Below are 22,408 nucleotides of genomic sequence, written 5' to 3'. Positions count from 1 at the left end.
TTGCACAACATATAGCTACATATCATTATTGCTTTCTCATATAGTTGCATCAATAAAGCAAGGAGATTTTCAAAGTCATTCACCTGTCTGCACTGAAGGGAGAGAAGGTGGTCTCATTTCCTAGATACTTGTTCACGAAGTTTTAGGAGTTCTTTACTCATTTATATTCAATGTCACCTTGTGATTGAGCTTTATATATGGTTGAGTAGAGGTTTCACTGTTGAGTCTTGTTACGCAAAATCTATCGATTGCCATATCTCAAACATTAATCAAATGCTCTAAGTCATTATAGATACCTAGTTGGTCATGTGGCTAGTGAAAAATCCAAAATTCTACTTCAGTTCCACTATAATCGTCATACCCAAGTAGGTTTCATTACTTACAAGTCAACGCAAGAAAAAAAAATAAAAATGTTATGCCAAATATCCATCTCAAGGAAAAATAGTAGAGATATATGACTGAAATATCATGCAAAAATATGCAATAAAGCTTGACTAAGGGAACATGCGAGTAACTCCATTAGGGCTATGGACACCTATTGGAAATGGAGCAATATTTTATAGATTATAGTGTATAACTTTGTTGGAGCCCCAAAAGCTTGCTAGCAGCGAGGCTCTATCCAGGTTGCTTTTGAAGTCAGAATAACACACATAACTAGCCACATAGGATTCTAAGGGTACTTTGATGGCTATACGAGTCAGAATAAACTCAAGTGCACACACATGGGCAAAAGGAGATCAAAGTTTCAAGAGTTGATGGAGAAGTTTTCCACGCCTCCATTCATAAATCTTGATTACATAGTGTGTTAAGATTGGATGATCTAAAGTATTCTGAGAATAGATTGAGCTTCTATCTCTTAAACATTTCACACCTTTGATTCAATTAGTGCATTTTAGAATGAAAGACACACACACTCACCCTTGTTTGAATAGGACCTACATCTTCATCTGGCATCTTGCATTAGAATAACTCATATCAAAAATTCATTGTCTCCATATGCATCACATAGATCATCATGTTATCATCATAGGTCTGCATACTTGGGGGCATAACTGAAAAAATCATAAAAATCATAAAAAGTCTTGAAAAAATCTTACAAATTGTAAAAAGTCCTGAAAAATCTTAAAAATCGGAAAATGATTCTGAAAAAATCATTCAAAAACATTCAGGTAAAATCTTTAAAAAATCCAAAAACATTTTCAAAACATAAAAATCTTAAAAATTGTAAAAAATCCTTATAAAACCCTAAAAATCAGAAAAAGATCCTAAACAAATACCAAAAACAATTGAAAAACAACAAAATAAAAAATATTTGAAAATGATCCACAAAACCATAAGCATCAGAAAACTCAAAAAATGATGCAGGAGCATCCCCGGTTCACAACAATCTTGCATCAACCATAAAGATTTTCTTTTTGTTTTGTTTTCTGTTTGCAGTTTCAGTTTTCCTTTCTATGTGTCCTAGTTTTGGCTCACCGGTTCCTGTGGAGTTGGATTCTACTTGAAGACTTGATCACCTTGATTGCTTTCTAACCGCATCTCATTTGGAGCACTTTCCGGCAAGATATCGCTACCAGTTTCCTTGATAGTTTCTTGTTACCGGTTGCTCCTTGTTACCGGTTGCTTGAGACCTATTCTAGTGATCTACCGAAACCCATTCTGAAGCTTACAGAGCCTTGGGCATTGATCTTGATGTTGCTTGGTGTATGGTTGACCTTCTATGTTTCATGCTTTGGATTTTCTGAGGAATATCTTGGCGGAGGCCGACCTTATTCATTTTGCACGTTAGGTCTTGTTCTTCAGGTTTTGATCCTTTTTGGGCTGACAAGATCTTTTGGATCGATATATATTTGTAATCATGCTTTAGAATGTAATCAATTGACCAACTCAGATAATCAAGGAGTATCAGATAGATAGACTGTACCTAGAAGATAGATCTTTCGATTCAAGGTCTCGGTGTGACCTATTCTACCAAGCCTGTGTGTCGGTATGTTGTAACCTGGTTGAATGTAATTGACTTTCATGCAATAAAACTATCTGTTATGCATTGCCTCCATCATATCTGTATGTTTCCATTGTGTTAACTCTTGCTGACCTATTGGACTGATCTCCTCGAGGTCCCTCACCGATGACTGCTTCAAAAAAAAACTAAAAATTAAAAAACAACCAAAACTTATAATAAAATGTCTCATGAGAAACAAATACCCTAGTAGATATCTTGCAAACACTTCACATGAAATTCAATAAAGGATATAACTATCTTATAAAAAATTTGCAACCAAACTGATCAAGTCTTATCAATCGCTGATATCCACATCAACGTGATCATTATCATGTCTTAGAAAGAATCAAATACACTTGAAACTAGATAGATTAGTCTTAAATAGGGTCCAAAACTTCTGAAACCATACATTATCAACCATCACATCAAACAAATTAAAGCATAGGCACAATTAGTTTAGCTGTTGATTTTTATATAATTTGGTTTTTATCTTTTGGCAAAGATCATGTTTCTATGCTACTCAAGGATGTCCAAAGGTGACTAGAGGAGCCATGATGGGCATGATCCTTTACTTTGTTTGTTGTTTTGTGGTGTGAACCAATGAAGTTCTGGGGCAATTTCTCTAGTGGGTGTCTATGATAGGAGCATTCAGCCTATGAATGCCACACATACCTTGACCCCTAGCATAATTCCCAGAATGGAGGGTTCACTCCTTGTCTGCTACATGTTTGTTTCTTGCACTAAGGTATCTATACATCCTGGTTCCTTATATCTTGATGTACTAAGCTTCATTGTTACATAATAAAGCTCAATTATGATAATGTATTTCACTACGAATAAAGGCAAAGAAGACTACTCATCACTATCACTCCTATCATATCATATCCATTTTTGCTATCAAGTTAACACAATTGATTCATCATTTTCTCCTATCTTTTCAACATTTTTTCATATCTTTCTTACTAACACTTCTTCTAAATCAAGAGGCACAATCAACAATTTATTCTATCACAACAAAAAGAAATCATATAGGCTACATATCATTTTACATTCATTAATTAGATTGCATTATCACTTGTATTATTACTCAAGCTTAATTGCATTAGATTCATTTAGATAAATATCATCACATTGCATAAAATAGAATGCACTAGAATCATAGAATGCATCACACACATAACACATCAAGTAGACACATCATAGAAATAACACAAGGCATGTAGAATGCCACCAAAATGCATATCATATATATCTTAAAATGTGTCAAAATACATCAAATTGAATACAAGATAGAATGTCTCAACCGACACTGCCCATATCTCCAGGTGGATCTCGTCTGCTCAATCCTACCCCAGGATTCCCCGAAGATGTCCTAGGTGGACCCATGATGCCAGCTATACTAAGATCGCGATTGGTAGGCCTTCTAGATCTCCTACCCGAGATATATCTCCTATACCTCAGAACTCGGTGTCCCTCTGACATGACATCCTCATACTCACGACACAACTACGCACACTCCTGAGAAAGATAAATCAGTCTCTCATCTCTTGACCCTGTAGAAAGATCAAGGTACTACTCTTGTGCATCCTAGATCAATCTAGACCTCCACACTGCCACATCCCTCTCCTCCTGCAGATAATCCCTCTCTGTTGTAATCTAATCTTTCTCTACCTATAAAGCACCATATTCTCTATGAAAATTCTCCCTATCATCCATCCGCCACTATTACAATGTGATAACAAAATTCTCTAGGCTCCTGATCCAAGCTCTCAAAACCTGCCCATCCTCACTCTCCTCCTTTCCACTTCCCTCTGTGGTTGGTGCATCTCCAAACTGAGGCATCTTAATGTCCTTCTCGCCACCATCTCCACCGTCAGTCCCTCCATTGATAGATGATCTTGTCTTAGAATCATCACTCTCACTCCCATCTCGGTTAGAGCTTCTCAAAGACTTGGTGGCTCCACCAATGTCTACATCACCCTTACTATCCTCTCACTCTACCTTTGTTTCTGCTACTGATTCTATCAAACCAATTTGACCCCCACCATGTCCTTCCCCCATCTCAACCTCCGCTATCGTAGACTCCACCATCTCTCCCTCTACCTCTCCCTCTCCCTCCCTACACCCTCCAGTTCCAGATCTACTGAGGAGAGATAATAATTGTAGGATCTTCCAATGGTACTGGAATATGATGTACCCACCAAGAATCATACTGCAGTGTGGCACCAGGTTCTCCAACCCCTGCAGACCAACCCCATTGTATCGGCCAAAGAGAATCAAACTCTACAATAGCATCATGAGGATGTACACAAGCCCCCTAATCTCCGATCTCTCATGCAATCTGAGCAAAATAAGGTATCACATCTGGTACACCTTGTACCTCCCCAAACTGACAGAGAACCTGACTAGGAAGATGGATGTCAATAACCCTGTGCCTACCAACATCTCAACAAATGAGATAATGCTATTGTCTGCAATAAGGTAAGTGTTGTGCGTCATCAACCCAACCATGACAATCAGGATATGGTCTCCAAGAGAAATACTGTAATATATCAAACTGATGTCTCCATTAAAGGATGTTCCCTGATGCCCTATATCTAATGGCAGTTGTGTATCTATAGGCATATGGTTTCTCATAAATATCAACATGAACCATCGAACAAAAGATAGCCAGATGCTCCCAAGCCCATACCTAGAGCAAAGTGATACCACAACCAATAGATTTCTTCTCTAAGTATAGAATAACATGCATCTGGTGATATAAAGTGGCTAATAAGCATGAACCCCAAGCAAAAAAATGTCTGTCAATAATCATATCTCAGATGACTCTACCCCATCTGATAGGGAAACCATGTGTCTGTCGATCAGGAATAAGTAAGCCAACAACAACAAAGCACAAAATGATAATGAGGTCATCATAATCAATATCATCCCATGGGATCTCATATCGACCTCATATAAATAAATTCTCCTTTGAGCACTCAAACAAATCACACAGTCCGACAACACCATCATCACAATTGAAAGTAACTTGGACACCATGAATGGGAATATGCAGAATGCACCACACATCCTCTAGTGTGACTGATGCCTCACCACTAGGTAAGTGAAATGACTAAGTCTCGGAATGCCATCGTTCAACTAAAGTAGTAATCATGGCCCTATTGACCATAACCTCTAGCAAGTGTAATATGTGATATAAACCTAAATGTTTGATCAAAGAAGTCTCCTCATCGATAAGCTCATAGTGACGCTTGAGACCATTTGGCCTCGTCTGCCTACCAACTAGGATAGGGTAATGTGCCTACAAGATGAAACACATAAAAATATTAGATACTATATTCGCATGATGAATATCAACTTATAAATTTTGGAGAAAACATAAAAAATATCAATAGCGAATCAGAAGATAGTCAAATGTGAATTGTTTAGAGCAAATGCACACTATTAAATTCAATTGTGCACCATTTACATCAATTGCGCATCAATACCAACATATGCAAATTACTAAAAGCAAATGCGCACTACTAAACACATTTGTGAGGCAAATTAACAATTGCTAATTAATAAATGAAAATGCACATCATTTAAATCAATTGTCAACAAATCGACATGCAATTGCACATTAAATAAAAAAATTGCTTTGACAAAAATGTGATTTTTTTTTTAAAAACAAGCAAAAATGACCAAAATTTTTAGAAAACTTATTGGGCCTTTAGTGTCGGGCGGTCTCTGATATGAACACACTCAATCGGAGAAGTTCAATCTCATTCTATGGCCCGCCAACATGCTCCAAAAGTCGCAGGAAAGAACTCAAATCAAGCAGAGTGCCACAAAATCAAATAAATACAAATGAGCTAATTAAAGGGCCTAATCACTATTTATAGCTTAAAGCTAGGTTTTTTTAACCTCTCCAATGGTCGCGGTCTATCTAAGCTTCAACACACTTGTAGCATAGTCAAACAAACTCAAAATTGCACAAAACTTTGCATGGTTCCTCACTACCACGATATTGAAAAATGGTCTCAACTTCAAAAATTTCAACCACTTTTTTTGAGGGGGCATATTTACACTATAAGTGTTACCAGGGCATACTAGGGCAGAAATTTTTTCGTTTTCATTGAAAAAACGTCATTCTGACAGTGTCAAAGAGGGGAAAATGTAGACACTAAAAAATGTCTTTTTCATCATACACTAATTATTCATCCTAATTAATTAAGTAATTCTTTAATTATTTAATTAAGCTAATTATTCTTATAAATTAACTCAATCAACTCATTCAACATTTCTAATTATCCACTTTATATTCTTTAATTACATAATCAATCAAATCCCTTTCTCAAATATTAATTATTAATTAATTATAATTAATTTCCTTGATTAAATAATCTTTATTATTTAATTAATCCTATTTTTAATGTTTAAATAATTTCATTTAAATTAATTAACTTATTCCTCCAATTCCCCAAATTCAAAATTCAAATAATTCCATCTAATTTCATTTCTCTCAAATTCACAATTCCCCAAATGTGAATTTCAATTAATTTCATCTATTTCCAAGTCATCAAATTGACATTTAACCAAATCTGAATTTCAGTTAATTTCATGTGCATTTCAACATTCGAAAGTCCAAATTCAAATCCAAATTGAAAATGAAAATGAAAATGAAAATGAAATTCAATTTCAAAGTCCTACAACACATGTTGAAATCATAATTGATTGATCAAATCAATTGACTAATTAGTTAACCTGGTTAACTCTCCAATCACCCCTTTTCACTCCAAATCACCTATTCTGACTGATCAATCAATCCACTTATCTCTCCAATCAATTCAGCCTTCTATTCAATCAACTCAGTCAACTGACTAATCAATTGAGTCATCAGGCCAATCAATCTAGTTGACTATTCAATCTATTGAGTTAACAAATCAATCAAGATGAGTTCACTAATCAATCTAAATCAATTCACTCTCAATCAAGACTTGAGTTCAAAATTCCTCCCCATCTATGTTGAAAATCTATATAAACAACATCATTTTCTCAAATCAATCTAGAATCATAGTCTTCAAAACAATTGTCTACTTTATGCAGGAATCCCAGCGCAATACCTGAGAGCCACCTTCATACACAATTCAGAGAAGATCAATTGAAGCCTTGTCAAATCAATTGAGGGAGTTTAATTAGAGTTCATTCTTTATTTCAATTGATTTTGCATTATTCTGTTTTCATTTAGGAGTAATTTCTAATTAGATTAGAGTTGGTGATTCACTCTGATAATATGATTATATTGTTTATGCTTAATTTACCCCTGAAATTAATGATGATTAAATTAATTTAGAAGAATAAAGTTAGATTAATTAAATAATTATTTAATTAATAAAGAGGAATATTTAGCATGTTAGTCAACCGACATTTTTAGGTATCTACATTTGCCCCTCTTTGAAACAATGTCATTTCAAAGAAAATGAAATTTTTTCCTGCTCCAATGTGCCCCAATGACAATAGGCTGTAATTATGCCCCCTCCAAAAATTGGTCTAAATTTTTGGAAAAGTGAGACCAATTTAACAATAATGTGCTCACAAGTGATAGTTTCAAATTTAGCAAATTTTTGAGCTTGTTTGTGTTGGCATTTGATGCTCCGGTGAAGATTGGTGATGCTCGATGCATGCAGATTCTTAGGAGTTGTCATTGATGGCAACTCAGTCAGTTGTCTTGATCTGATATGAATATTTGGCTAATCGGTGATCTAGAGTATGTCTTTTGTAATCAGTCTACCCAGTAACACTTTGTTTATAGTTCCTAAGGTTGATCTCACTTCCGGTGAAGTTGATTTTATGTTTGGTGATTAGGATTGATTGGTAAAGTATCTAGAGATAATAATCAGGATAATTAACCCTCTGGTATTGATTCTGGCACATGATTGAAGATCCTAGATCTGGTAGAACTGCAAAGCAGGTTATTCTTCATATTTGTTGATGTAGCGTGTATCCGGATTCTCTACGTTAATTCCGGTGATTCTGGTGATTGGTAATGTGTTCGAGGTGATTGGCAAGATCTATAGGAAGCATGTGATCATGTGTTTTAGGTCCGGTGCAAAGTTTTGATAAGGATTGAAGTTGACTTGCTGCTACACATTTCATATTTCCCTATCTCATGAAGCCGACATGAAGGAAATTGATTTTAGTGTATGTGGATATATAAGACTGATTTGGTTAATGATTTTTATGAATAATGAAGATGTGGAAAACCTTATGTAGCATTTGAGTGCAGTTTCACTTGCACATTTTTTTATCTCAGTTGATCTGGTGAGTAGAACATAGAAGATAAGTAGATTGGTGATATCGAATCATTTGTACTTAACCAAAACTGATTCTTGGCATATTCAGATTCTATTTACTAGTTCATTTCTTATTGTAAACTTTTGCAAACAGTTGTAAGGCAGTGTGTCTTCCTTTGGGGTTGTAGCCCTATTTTTGTATTGAGTAGTGAGCTCTAGGCAGTGTGCAAAAATGCAAGTGCATTCCCCTTTTGTAATATTGTTTTACTACTGGCCATAGTGGAATAATATTGTGTTTTCAAATCCCACTGTGGTTTTCCCATTTGGGTTTCAACGTAAAAATATTGGTGTTATGATTTTTTGATTGGTTTTTTTGTGTTTCTGCATTTCAATTTCATGCTTATGCTTTCGATTATTTAAAGTTAAATCAAAAAATTTGTTAACAGATAGAACACTGATCCACCCCCCCTCTTAGTGTTCCTTGATACCAACAGTTTGACCGACCTTATGCTTTTAGAAGAAATGTTAGTAAATTATTAAAAGAAGATGATTAAAATAAAAGATGAAATGATGAAAAGATGTACTACAACAAAATCTTGTGCCTTTATTTATGCACAACATTATCATCATTGAGCTTTATTTATATAACAATGGAGCTTTGTATACTGGGATATGAAAAACCAAGGTGCAAATAATATCCCATTGCATAAAACAAGCACTTTGTAGACAACGAGTGAACCCCTCCATTCTGGGTCTAGCACTAAGGGTCGAGGTATGTGTGATAGTTACAAGCATAGCTATACTTGACTTTTATTTTTGCATAGGATACTTGCCAAATGAACATAGTGATATAGACACCCAAAGTACTATTGGCCTAGAACATGTACCTAAGTCTTTCTATTTGAATAAACTAGCCCCTGAAGGTCATTGAATTGGGTACTTTATCCCTCATGGACAAGCCCAGTCTACTTTGGGCTTCCCTATAATCTCTAATCCGTTCTTCTTGTAGTGTCATAAATTGTACACCTTCATTAGTGTGTCCAATTTCACACTGTTCTAGCACTCAGTTTAGTATTTCCCTTTCCTCTATGCATTATAGGACCTTTTTGTAATTAATTAATATTTAATTCAATATTATGGATCTTATTCCACTTTATTACATCATCTTGGGCCCTTAATTCTAGGTGTGACCTATATTTCTTCAATATCCTAATGTAGTCTTAATCCTACCCCAATTTCAACTTTCAAGACGCATTTCACATATCTATACATTATGGTTAAAGCCACTGAGTTGGAATTGGCATTAGAACCTCATTATCTCACATTCCTTGAAAGTCAAAAAAAAAGTTCTCAAGACTGGGGTGATCTACCATCATGGTCTTGCACTTTTTTCCCCAAATTTTAAGGATAATAAAATGGTCCTACCCTATCCAAATCTAGCTCTGTACAAAACCACATCAAATTTAAGTTGGCCTAAAGGTGGTTTTAATTGTGAAATCCCTATATAAGGCATCCTTCTCAATTCATTTTCAACATTACATATTATGCTAACATTATCATCTAATTCAAGAGAAATTCTTCTTCCTCGAGAGCAGATATGATTCAAGGATTAAAAACCTACATCAAGGCATGTTGCATTTATATTTTATGTATGATTTCTAATGGATTTTATGTGATTTACAAAGCTATTATATCAACACATGGAGGAATTATCCTAAGAGCATTGCATCACCTATTGAAGGTATAATCATCTACATTCAAGCATTTCAATTCTAAATCTAGTCTTGTCCTCAAAAGGAAATCTTTCCAATTCAATTCAAGTTCAATTTCTATTTCAATCAGGGTTAATTCCAAACTCAGAGTTTGGCCTAAGACAAACCCCTATCCACAATATAATTTCCTTTCTTTTGGTGTGCAGGTGACAAATTTGGGAGCTATGAAAGAGGAAACATATAGAGGAGACAAAGACAAATTGAACTAACATTGCAAAAGTTTTGAGGACCTCTCAGGACCAGGGTGCTCATGAAGGACCAATGCAAAATTTTGCCCTAGTCTCGAGAATTTTTCTTGTTCTTCCGACAATAGATTTTGTGTGTCTCCCCGATCTAGAAAACATCCCATTTCCTTGTCTAGAAGTTGGACTAGGACGCCCTATCACCCCAGTCATGACAATTCAGCCCATATTTTTAGCTACAGGTTCTAATTCACTTCCTCTTCTCAGATCTCTGTCTGAAATTTGGAACACTCTATTATCATTGTTTTGGTTCAATTATTTACTATATATTTAACATTCCATGCTTTCAATTTCATTTTCAACTCAAACGAAAGGGGAATATAATCCAATTTAAATTCAACCTTCTTTCTAATAGAATTGAGGTTGGATTTATTGATTTCATCCTCCTTTTAATGCAATGCATGTGAAAATTGGGTCATTTCTAGTTTACAAAGCATAACTTGTGAAACCCTAATTTTCCATATATTACACTTCCATTCTAATTGGTTTTAAAATAAAGATACAAAAGACCTAATCTATTGTAGACACCTAAAATTGTCCTATTTAATTAAATAAATATTTTATTTATTTAATTATTTTATCCTAAATCTTCTATTAATTAAATAAATCTTTATTTATTTAATTAATTCATTAGCTTTTTCCTTCAATGACACATGTCATTTATTTATTAATTCTTCTCTTACCCCTTTATCATTTAGTTATTTCCTCTACCTACCCTTTAATCCTAGGAGCCAACCATTTATCTTTACACCTCTTAATCTTATCCCTCTATTTCTTACAGTGTTCTCTACATAAGAGGATGCCCTCTTCCTTTTTAACCCTAATCAATGTGTCTAATTGATCTTATGCAATTAAGCCTTCTTGCAATCAAGCTATCAACCACATTTTTGTTCTTTGTTGATCTCTTGTGCACACATAAGATCTGAGAGAAAATATATCAAATACGATCAATAGAGATAGGAACAAAGGGAGATTGAAACCCTACTAGACATGTGAATGGTATATTTGGTTTATTTTGTTTATTTCAATGGTCTTAGGTATCTTCATTTGTTTATTAAGCGTGCATGTCTTGTTGTGGTTTTTGCTCGCAGAAATTACAACATTACATGCTAACTCATAAAACCAAGCTCGTTGCAAGGATAGATCCACTAAAATATCTTCTCAATAAGGCAACACTCACTGGCAGATTAGCTAAATGGGTTATGATCCTAAGCAAAAATGACAACGAATATGTGGATAGAAAAGCTATGAAAGGACAAGTTATTGTAGATCAATCGGTAGATGCACCCATGGTTGATGATACTCCTATAACTTCAGAGTTCCCAGATGAATCCATTAGCAATTATACTTTGATGGTTCATACACACAGCATGACGCAGGAGCTGGCATCCTCTTTATCACTCCTCAAGGGGATTCCATTCCTAAATCCTATCGATTGTCATTTCCTTGCACTAATAACATAGCATAATATAATGCATTAACAACGGGTTTACAAATTGTGGTTCGGTAGAAGATCCAAAAACTTCATGTTTTTGGGGACTCTCAACTTGTAATTCGTCAAGCAAATGATGACTACCAGGCAAAAGATGAAAAACTATTGCCTTATAAGAAAATGGTAGATGATTTCAAACAATACTTCATAAAGATAATCTTTGAGTAGATTCCAAGGGAAAAAAAATCGAGCTGCAGATACCATGGCTACTATCGCTTCATTGATTGATCTACCGCAGAATGAAACCCACTATGAGTTCTTGGTGGACAACCTTTTGGTCCCCTCGTATGAGATCACTCCTGTTGAGATGATATGTGTCATTGGTCCTGATTCCCCTTGGTATGGTGCCATTTTTACATACCTTCACAACAACACCTTTCCCCTGACCTATCCAATAATCAGCGTCGTACTTTCATCTGCCAATCTTCTCACTATGTCATTTTAGTTGATACCCTTTACCATCGAGGTCTAGATGGCACTCTTCTTAGATTTCTAGAGAGTGACAAAGATCAGATTGCATTATGATAGGTTCATGAAGGTATATGTGGTACCCACTTTAGTGTTCTAAATTTAGCCAAGAAACTTATCAGGACTAGATACTACTAGCCCACTATGGAAAAAAATTCATATGAGTTTGTGAATAAATGTAAGAAATGTCAAATTCATGGAGGCCTTATTCATGCACTAGCTCAAGAACTTCAACTGATCGCGACTTCTTGGCCCTTTTTTCAGTGGGGACTCGATCTCATAGGAAAGATTCACCCTCCTTCCAATGGCCATAAATTCATTATCACTACTACACAATATTTCACAAAATGGATTGAATTTATTCCTCTCCCAAGTCACTGGAAAATAGATTGCTACATTCATCTTTAAGTATATTATATGTCGTTATAGTGTTCCTCGTTCCATTATCATAGATAATAGATATCCCTTCAAGAACTAGGATGTTCATGAACTTTATGATCACTTACATATTAACCACCGCTTCTCTACTCCATACTACCCCCAAGGTAAAGGTCAAGCTAAGGCATCTAATAAAACCATTCTCAGAATCCTTAAAAAGACAGTCGATGATGCTGGCTGAAATTGTCACATCCAACTTAACCCCACACTTTGGGCTTATTGCACAAGTGTTTGCACACCTATTGGAGCTACCCCTTATTCACTTGTCTATGGTGCCAAAGCTATCTTTCTTATTGAGGTTGAGAACACCTTCCTTATGACTCTCTTTGCATGATATAATCAGTGATGAAGACTATAGGGTCTCTCACTTAAAGGAGCTAGAACTATTGGCTGAGTGACGACAAACTGCTTTTAATCATCTTAAGGCTTATCAACAAAGAAAGAGCCACATCAACAATCATAAGGTAAATCCTTACACATTTGAGGTGAGTGACTTAGTATTCAGGGAGAATCCTAAGAGCCAACAAGACCAAGAGAAGAAATGAAAATTTGAGCCCAATTGGCTTGGTCCTTACATCATCACAACAGTCTATGGATCAGGTGCATATCACCTCTCTACACTAGATGGAGAACCTTAGGAGGATTCCATCAACAACATGCACCTTCACAAATTTAACAAATAGCTTTTCAAAATATGAAAAATACAAAAAAAAATAAAAACTACAAAAAAAAAAATAATTAAAAAAAAATTACTTGGTGAAAACCTGGCATACGCCTTGTGACACAATTTTTTTTTTGAAAAAATGAAAAAAAAAGTAAGGAGAAATAAATTCGTCAAACGGTGAAAACCACTTTAGTGGCGCCCTGGGAAAGTACCATGGTGAAAATAGGTTATTGGCACCATGTGTAGAGACATTGCTCCTCCCTCCTTCAAGATTCAATCTTATCCTTTCACTTTGCACACACTCATAGCCTATCCATCCATAATAAACTTACCCATTCCCATCATGGTTTGTTATTGATCTACCTAAGATTGGTTATCCATTCACAATACATTCTCCTTTTTCACCCTTTCCTTCCATAATAAATCAAGTCCAATATATAACTGGGGCAAAATCCTAAATCTAGTGATGGAAGTGGTACCCTAAGCATTGCATGTTTTGAGGAGCATTGTATTTTTGTTCCTCCTTCTTTTCACGTGCAATCCACAATAAAAATTCCTTTGCATTGCCAATCCACAATAAAGTTTCGATCTTCTTCACAATAAAGTACCAGTTTCATGGATTCAGTCAGTTTCAAATGAGACACAAGCAATAGTGGGCTTTCAACAAATCAAATCTTTCAGCAGACTTTGGCAACAACATGATTTTCAACATGATCTATCCTTTATCAAGATGACAATATTGTGACCAAATCAAACATGTCAATTTATGTGGCAAGAAACACAAATAACTTGAAGATTTCATTGTGTGTTGGTGTCAAGTCATGGTTTTCTTTCGATTTTATCTTTTGGTGACATGTCTTTTAGCTTTTCTGTGATGTCTTTGACTAGAAAGGCGAGGATGGGATATGTTCACCTATTGTTTTGTTGTTTGTGGATTGTCTCTTAGTAATGCTATGACGTGTCCAAGGATATGAGGACACTGTGAGTCTAGTGTGAATTAGGGAATTCATTGTTTGTGACTGCTTGATCTCCATGCAAACGGGTACAATGACTTTCTAGGTCGAACCTATACCTCAATTGTTATAACCTATTTTCCATAATAAATCTCAATGATGATAATAACACAAGAAGCTCTTTCACTTCCATATCTTCTATCTTCCATCCCCTCTTTCCGTTGTCCCTGCCTGAGTTCGTGTAGCTAGCTAACACATGACTGAGTATGATTATATGCCAAAAATATTTGCATTTCATGTAGTTTACACCTACATCATCACATGTTAGCATATCTCATTTCATACATACATATAGTACATCGACATTTGCATAAGCATATAAAACAAAAAAAAGAACAAAAACATATTGCATATCATCATGTGTATATTTTGTATCCATAAGTATCATAACATCATCATAAGAATCATATAATCATTATAAGAACATGCATAAATAAACTACATCAACATATAGAAGCACAAACACATAGTACACATGTATAGAGTTGTCACAAGGAATGAGTCATTTCATATATATATATATATATATATAAGGATACAAAATCACTCGAAGGTGTCTACATCATCATACAAAATACTGATACAAAAACAAGATCTAATTGAGCTATGATGAACTCCCTCCCTTAGAACCAGCTAGCCTCGAAGGAATCTAATCTCTCGAAGTCCCTTCTCCAAGATCACCTCCTTTTTCTCCTCCTCTTGGTGGTGCGGGTGGACCCATAACCCCGTCACTAGATGCCTATCGTCTATCTCTCCCCCCTGTGGTAGTCATCCTAGAATATCTCTTGAATATCTTAGCCCTCAACTCTAGAGGAATAAATGCATAGTACAGATCTCTCCAATAGGCTATCTCCTCTCCTTCCCATAGGAAATATACATATCTAGCCCCTGTGTCCTTAGCTACTTTCCTTCCTGCCCTCAATGTACCTCTAGATGGCTTGATCCCTCTCCTTCTGCATCTCTGCTAACTGTCACCTCAATCAAGTCACATCTCTCTTGAGATACTTGATCTCATCAACCTATCATGCTGCAATCTCTCATAGCGCTCGCAGCTCATCCTCCTCCTCATCTCCACCCTGGGCACCCTCCTCCTACCTAGCCTATCCCTGTATCTGTCAACCAACCTATAATATTTGTCCTCCTCTACCCCTCAGTGGTATCGGTGCCCTCCCTCTTTGTGGATCTTGTCTCTCCCTATCCCTTTCTCCAGCATCCGTCTGTCCACCATTGCCCCTCACCACCCTCCTCATTCCTCCTCTCCTCTACCTCCTTCATCTCCCTCCACCCCTTTCCTCATCATCCTCATCATCATCATCCTCCACTACCATAGGCTCATTTGGACTATCAACCTCGGTATTATACATGTTGCAAAATAAGCATCATACTATGCATCTGTACCTCCATCAACCACATCCCTTAGTAGAACCCAAGGCATGAGAACCATTTGTTTGAATTGAGTAACTACAACATCATAGGAGAAAATCGTCCCCCAGTGAGCTTGCTCTCGTGCTGTCCATGCAAACTCTCCTAATCCTCGAGGCATCCTCTGCTAGCTGCCCCAACTGCTTGCATACCCTGTTAATTAGATGCCTGTCAAGTATATAAGGTATCTACCCAATCAAATACCTGCTCCTGAAAACATAAGGTATCTCTATGGCATCCTCCTTCTAGTCCTCATAGTCAAGATAGGGTCTCCATATGACACTATCTATGTCATCTATCACTTGTTTCCAATATTCCACCTTACCAATCTGTGGCTAGGAAGTGATCATACTATACATGTGTGCATAGGATTGTCCATGCCCTCTCCCTCTGAAATGCACTGGTCTAGTCACTGCAATGTGCTCATATGATCACACCTGTAATAGCGTCACCCTATAACCTAATCCAAAACCACCAAGATACACAAATTGGTGAAGCTCATGATACAAATGTGCTAATACACATGGACCCCATGCATACCTTGTGTGTTGTGTCACCGATGTCTCTAGAGTCCTCCCCCAACCAACAACCATACCTCGTGTCACCCTATATAGACATAGGTAGCCACTAATCACTCCTCCAACTACTGCTGGTAGTCTACGTCCAGTAGCTAGTATGGCATCCCAGCCGACATGACCCGATCTCATCTCCATCTTTGGGTCTCCAAATAATTGTCTCAATACATCCCTATCTCCCTCTCTGTCATATGGCACCAGCTCATCGTGGATCAGTATCCTCTGAATCTTGTAAATACCCTCTAAAGTGACTGATATCTTGCCAATCAACAAATGAAATGAACAAGTCTCAGAGTGCCATCTCTCTGCTAGAGCAGTCAGTAGTCCCTTGTTCACCCAAATCTTAGGATGATACATGATGTGCCTCAATCCCATAACCTTCACAGCTGCCTACTCCTCAAAGGTCAACTCTGGTCATAACCGCTGTGTTACAGGGAATCTCTCCTGCAACTCTATCTGCAGCAAGTACTCATGCATTCAATCAAATCAATCATGTAAATCCTAGTGGTACTCATGTCTATCACATAGTGCTACTTCTATCCTAGTGCTACTCATGTCTATCACATAGTGCTACTTCTATCCTAGTGCTTATGTCTATCACATGGTACTGCATCCTAGTGTATATGTTCATCACATTGCACTTGATCCTATTTAGAGGCCCTGCTTGAGTGTATCCTCTCAGCAACTTATCCAATTGGCAACGTATGTTCATCATAAAATTGACAATTCTAGCCTCTCTCTCAGTTTGTCTTCTTTAGGGCACCTTCTTGAGTGTATCCCCCCAGTTGTTTATCCAATCGACAATGTATGTTCATCACAAAACTGTTGACTTGTGCCCACTTTGACATAAATGCTTTTTTACAACGTAGACGTGGTTTTTATCAACCTAAACATGCTTTTTTTCCCTAGATGTGCCTGAACATCACAAACGTGCCACTGCCCTACATAAACATGCCTTTGTGACACAGACATGCCTTTTGCACATAAACACATCCATACTGAACATAGATGTGATTACATTCATAAACGTGACCATACCTAACCTAGACGCGATTATCCTACTTAGACGTGTCTGGCACTGACCTAGAAGCGTTCCTAGTGCAAACACCGATTTTACATTTTTGTATATCTACCCTAAATGTATTAATGACAACAATAAATGCAATAATATAGAAAGTGGTTTTGAGGTACTTACCAACTCACACATGTTGTCTGGTCTCTGATATCGTCAGACTCAATCAAACTTGTGAACTCTATCCATCGTCCTTGACTACTCAGACTGCTCTAATCTCTCTCTCTGCACTCCAATCTATTAAGTGTGTGGATGCAAATGAGGATGTTTTCCTTGTGGTCCTATCTTATAGGCTACTTAACCCTAGTTTCCCATGTTAGTCTTTTTCTTGTGTGACCTTGTCACCCTATCTTGTCAGTCCTTCCTAGCCTTTCTTTCTTATTGAGAGATTGTTTGCGATCTTTTCAAATATTTTCATCCAATCTCTCAAGGGGGCATATCATTCCCATCATGGGGAAACTTTGTATCATTTTATCTTATCTTCTTTGAGCCAACACAACAAGCAGCATTTTCTCAAAGAGGGGCAAAATGTAGACACCTAAAATTGTCCTGTTTAATTAAATACATATTTTTATTTAATTAATTATTTTATCCTAAGTCTTCTATTAATTAAATAAATTCTTATTTATTTCATTAATTCATTAATCCTCTTCTAAGCCTTTCCTGATTTAAATAAATGCTTTTATTTATTTAAATTAACCTTTTCCTAAATTAAATAAATATTTTATTTATTTAATTGATCCTACTTCCTCTATTAATGAAATAAATCTTTATTTATTTAATTAATTCATTAGATTTTTCCTTCAATGACATGTCGTTCATCTCTTAATTATTCTCTTACCTACCCCCTCTATCATTTAATTATTTTATCTGCCTACACTTTAGTCCTAGCCAACCATTTATCTTTACATCTCTTAATCTTATTCATCCATTTCTTACAGTGTTCTCTACATAAGAGGATGTCCTCTTCCTTTTCAACCATAATCAATGTGTCTAATCGCTCTTATGCAATGAATCCTTCTTACGATCAAGCTATCAACCACATTTCCGTTCTTTGTTGAGCTCTTGTGCATACATAAAATCTGTTAGCAAATATATCAAACAAGATCAATGAAGATTGAAACCCTAGTAGACATGTGAATGGTATATTTGGTATATTTTGCTTATTTGCATGGTCTTAAGTGTCTTCATTTGTGTATGGTGAATTAATTTCATTGTTAGACTAGGGTTTTGTGGTTGATCCTTGCTAGTCTTTCAATATTGTTGTTTCTATTATATATTTTCATCGTATACATCTATAACTCTCTAATATATAAATTCATAACTGACTAGGGAAAATGGCCCATAAGGAACCCATGCTAGAAATATTCACACATCTGATTTTGGATAGTAGGATAACTTTTCATAAAATCTTCAAGAAATTCAAAATCACTCTCATAATCTACTTTCTTTTTTAACAACAATTGATTAATTTTCCATTTCAAGAACTGCTCCCTAAAACATAAATCATACATACCAGATGACTTTCTCATAGCAAGCATAGAAAATTCCAACTCTACAACCTATGTCAATCTTTGTTCAACTTGTTCTTGCTACTTGTGTGCTTCCTTAAGCTCTTTCTTCAGTTGATCATTTTTATGCTTGTACTTGATAGTAGTCAAGGACATGTATCTGGGAGGAGCTATAGATGTTGAGGCTTTATATTAATTATATCTTGAGGGTTGTTTCCTCAATTATTCCTTTTTCCTTTTCAAACTTATCTTTTAACCTATATATCTCATCTACATTTGCGATTGCCTAAGCACTTGTCTATTTTAAGGCATCTTTAGTTTCATGGAGCTGCATTCTTATATTCTCTATTTCTTGTATTGATTGTTAGGCAATGTTCTCTGTATTGGTCTTAACTTGCTACAATCCTCCTATTTCTTCTTTAAGGCTTCTTCATAAGCTAAAGTTTTTCTTTTGTTTTCTTCTACTTCCTTCTCCACTCTTGATCTTTTGCTTCCTTCTCCACTCTTGAAATTATCATTGCATACCTCATTTGATTCTCTTCTTTTCTTCTTCTTAATTCATCTTGAGAAGGGCCTTCTTCTTTTGTTATAGGTTCTTTTCCTTCCCTAGGAACAAACCTCAATGAAGGTGGTGAGTCTTGGGGCTCTTGTGCAGGAGGAGATGAGGTTTGATGAGACCAAGGTGAATGAGTTTCTTCACTAAAAAAAATTTCATGACTACTACCTTCGACTTTGAATTTGACCTGAGATTCTTCTTCTGAGGAATCTTCTACATTAATATATTTAGGCCCTCAAGGTTGTGAAGGGGGCTCAGGCCTTATTTTCTCTACAAACTTAGGAACTTCCTCAACATTTTCTTTAACACCAGGAGAAATAGGGGTATCTTGCGAAGCATGAATTTCTTCTTGTTCTTATACAAGGGATTGATCTGTAGCCCTAGCAGGGGATTCCTACATGATTTTTTTCTCTTCATCATGACCCCCACTACTAATTTGGATGGCAAAGGCATCAGTGAGGTTAGATTTTGCTTCTAACTCTTCCTATGTATGTCTTCTAAGATTGCTCCTAGTAACCCTAGATGACTCACCCTTTTCAAATTTAACTTTCTTAGGTGTGGGCCCTTTCTTTTTCTTTTCTTTTTTTTGTAGGTCCCATTAAAAATGTTAGCCACCCATCCTTACTCAATTCTTTCTTAAGAAATCAAGTGGATTAAGCTATGGTGACTTATGGGACTTCCCCTATTCTTTACCCTAGCTATCATTGCAATAATTTTAGAACCCAAGAAGGCAAAAAGGTTGTAGCTCTAGTATTTCTATATCTAAGGTGAGTTAGGATTCATAGTCTGTTGGCATATGTGCAGAGTTTGATGACATGATGGGCTTGTATATTTTCATTGATGTCAATATGTTGAAATATGAACCAGTATATTGAAGTAAGCAAACTGGCAAGAGAACCGGTATGATGGTATGAAGTGAACCGGTATGATGGTATGAACCGATATATGCAAAAAGGTGAATCAGTATGTTGGAATGTGAACCGGTATATGCAAAGTTTGTATCGGGGTTTCATTTGATATGACTACCAATTGGTAGTCTCAGCTTCAGGGTTTCTGGTTGATGCATTTCAAGTCTGTGTGGTTCGACTGACGACATCCTATGATGAGTTAGCATTGAAATGAAGATCAGATCGTGTTACCACATCAGCCTTGTGTGGGTGAAGGATCTTCTTGAGGATCTTGCATGAAGAAGATTGATTCTATCTAACTCGGGAATGTGCAAAATCTTAGTAAATAGTGGAGAGCCCGTGATGGGTTATCAGCTTCCAGAAGCGGTGAAGAACAAACAATGGAGAACATCTTGAGATTTGTTCAAGATTGTTTTACCCCATGCAATGAGTTTAAATGGTTAGGATTGGACCGACTATATTGTTAACCTAGATGCATAGGGTTTTAGGTTTTGGCCACCGACCTAATTGTTGTCTATAAGGTCGATGATGATTTTCATTTGAAGTTGTTGGCAAATGAGTGTATGTGAAGTGATTCTTGCTAGACTGGAGGAGTAAGAAGAGATTTGCAGAGTGTGATTGCAAATGTAAAGGAACTAAAGTGGATCTACCTTGGCATTAAGTGTTGTTAATAGATCAGTGTATTACCTGTTGATCTCTAACCATTTCAGCAGTTGGAAAATCCCTTTACCGGGTAGCTTTAACAAGCATTTTGTAAATCCTTTAATAGGATGACTCAAAATCATTGAGTTCTTCAAATCCTCTTACAAGGTAACCTTTAACAGGGTTTTAACCTCTAACCGGGTATTTAACCATCCCTTAACCGAGTGATCCCTAGGAGGATTGGTTCCTAGTAGAACCTGTTGTAAAGTCTTTAACCGGACTAGGCTCCTAACAGAGCGGACTTCATAAGAGGTCAAGAACAACTTGTGGGTATTCATCCCCATCGTGGTTTTTCCCAATTGGGTTTCCATGTGAAAAAATCAGTGTGTTATGTGTGATGCTTTTTCATGTGATGTTTTAGTGTTTTTCATTAAGCGGTAATGCAAGCCGATCCAATGGTCATTGTATTTTTTATGTATTGCTTGTTTAAGAATATGGGTGAAGTTGAGATAAGATATTAGGTTTTGAGATGATCTAGATGTTACCGGTTTATGTCTCTTGCAGTCATACTATGTTCCATCGGTAGTGCCTTGATTTAGATCGGTGATATTGTTTACCAGTTAGTGCAGTCTTTGTAGTTTAAGTTGTTGAAGAAGTTTTGTCTATACTGATTCACCCCCTCCCTCTCAGTATCTATTGGTTATTTACTGTTCATCATTAATCATCATAGTCTAGGCTGCAGAATTGTGTCGTACTGGCAGTCACAAGTAAAGAGCTTCATCAACCATAATACCATTATTTTCCATGATTCTTTTAAACTTGCATGACTTACCTCTTTAGTACTTTATGCAACTATATTTTTGGCCTTGACTCTTAAGTATCTAGTTTTTGGTAGAATGTGTCAACTAGCTACTCAAAATTGAATTGCCCTTTTCCAACAAGCTCACCTTCTATTAGAATATTGGAGATTCCACTGATAATTTGTGCATTGGCTTCAATTATTTCCCCTCACACTCTAGTGACATTAACATGAAATTTTGCACAAATTCTTCAGCTAAATCCAATTCAAATCCTTCATACATTCTCACAAAATCTAACCATCCCATGAGCTGAAGCAATCTTTCAGGGTTTAGATCCAACCCATAATCATGAAGCTCTATCCTTCTCTTCTGACCCATTTTGCACTTCACAACTTAACTTCTGAGAACACTTTGTAGAATTTTGGACAATTTTAGCAGGCTTTTTCTGAAAGTAGCAATTTATATTATTTGAAGTGAAACTAAAATGGTGATTAAAATTCCCAAATTGTTACTTATGCCTCATACTTGTAATAAAAATAATTAAAACTATGAA

Source organism: Cryptomeria japonica, chromosome 5, assembly GCF_030272615.1.
Source record: "Cryptomeria japonica chromosome 5, Sugi_1.0, whole genome shotgun sequence".
NCBI lineage: Eukaryota > Viridiplantae > Streptophyta > Pinopsida > Cupressales > Cupressaceae > Cryptomeria > Cryptomeria japonica.
Note: the sequence above shows the minus strand (reverse complement) of the source record.